Source organism: Poecilia reticulata, linkage group LG9, assembly GCF_000633615.1.
Source record: "Poecilia reticulata strain Guanapo linkage group LG9, Guppy_female_1.0+MT, whole genome shotgun sequence".
Lineage (NCBI taxonomy): Eukaryota > Metazoa > Chordata > Actinopteri > Cyprinodontiformes > Poeciliidae > Poecilia > Poecilia reticulata.
Window position 1 is genome coordinate 8,891,313 of NC_024339.1, and position 1,176 is coordinate 8,892,488.

A 1,176-nucleotide genomic window follows, 5' to 3' on the forward strand; every position below is an offset into this window, starting at 1 on the left:
CAAAGAATGAATGAGTTACTAGGTAACAACAGAATGGGTGAGTCGTTATGTAATCAAAGAATGAGTGAGTCACTGGGTAAACAAAGAATGAGTGAGTCACTACATGACCAAACAATGAGTGAGTCACTACATGACCAAAGAATGAGTGAGTCATTACATGACCAAAGAATGAATGAGTCACTATGTAACCAAAGAATGAGTGAGTCGCTGGGAAACCAAAGAATGAGTGAGTCACTAGATAATCAAAGAATGAGTGAGTCACTCCGTAACCAAAGAATGAGTGAGTCGCTACATAATCACAGAATGAGTGAGTCGCTGTGTAATCATAGAATGAGTGAGTCACTGGGTAATGAAAGAATGAGTGAGTCGCTACATAATCACAGAATGAGTGAGTCACTGGGTAATGAAAGAATGAGTGAGTCACTACGTAATCATAGAATGAGTGAGTCACTACATAACTAAAGAATGAATGAGTCACTGTGTAATGAAAGAATGAGTGAGTCGCTAGGTAACCATAGAATGAGTGAGTCACTGGGTAATGAAAGAATGACTGAGTCACTACATTACCAAAGAATGACTGAGTCACTACATGACCAAAGAATGACTGAGTCACTACATGACCAAAGAATGAATGAGTCACTATGTAACCAAAGAATGGGTGAGTCGCTGAGTAACCAAAGAATGAATGAGTCGTTGAGTAACCAAAGAATGAGTGATTTGCTGTGTAACAAAAGAATGAGTGATTTGCTGTGTAACCAAAGAATGAGTGAGTCACTGGGTAATCAAAGAATGAGTGAGTCGTTGGGTAACAAAMGAATGAGTGAGTCGCTGGGTAATCATAGAATGAGTGAGTCACTGGGTAATGACAGAATGAGTAAGTCACTACATTACCAAAGAATGACTGAGTCACTACATGACCAAAGAATGAATGAGTCACTATGTAACCAAAGAATGGGTGAGTCACTACKTAACCAAAGAATGACAGTCGCTACGTAACCAAAGAATGAGAGTCGCTACGTAACCAAAGAATGAGTGAGTCACTGGGTAATCAAAGAATGAGTGAGTCACTGGGTAATCAAAGAATGAGTGAGTCACTGGGTAATCATAGAATGAGTGAGTCACTGGGTAATGACAGAATGAGTAAGTCACTACGTAATCAAAGAATGAGTGAGTCAC

At 39.5% G+C, this 1,176-nt stretch overlaps 1 protein-coding gene across 14 annotated transcripts in view; it reads right to left on the reverse strand.

The window, feature by feature from the left end:
• unc13ba (unc-13 homolog Ba (C. elegans)) overlaps positions 1-1,176 on the reverse strand; it is a 144,217-nt gene that overhangs the window by 20,101 nt on the left and 122,940 nt on the right. The window lies entirely within an intron of this gene.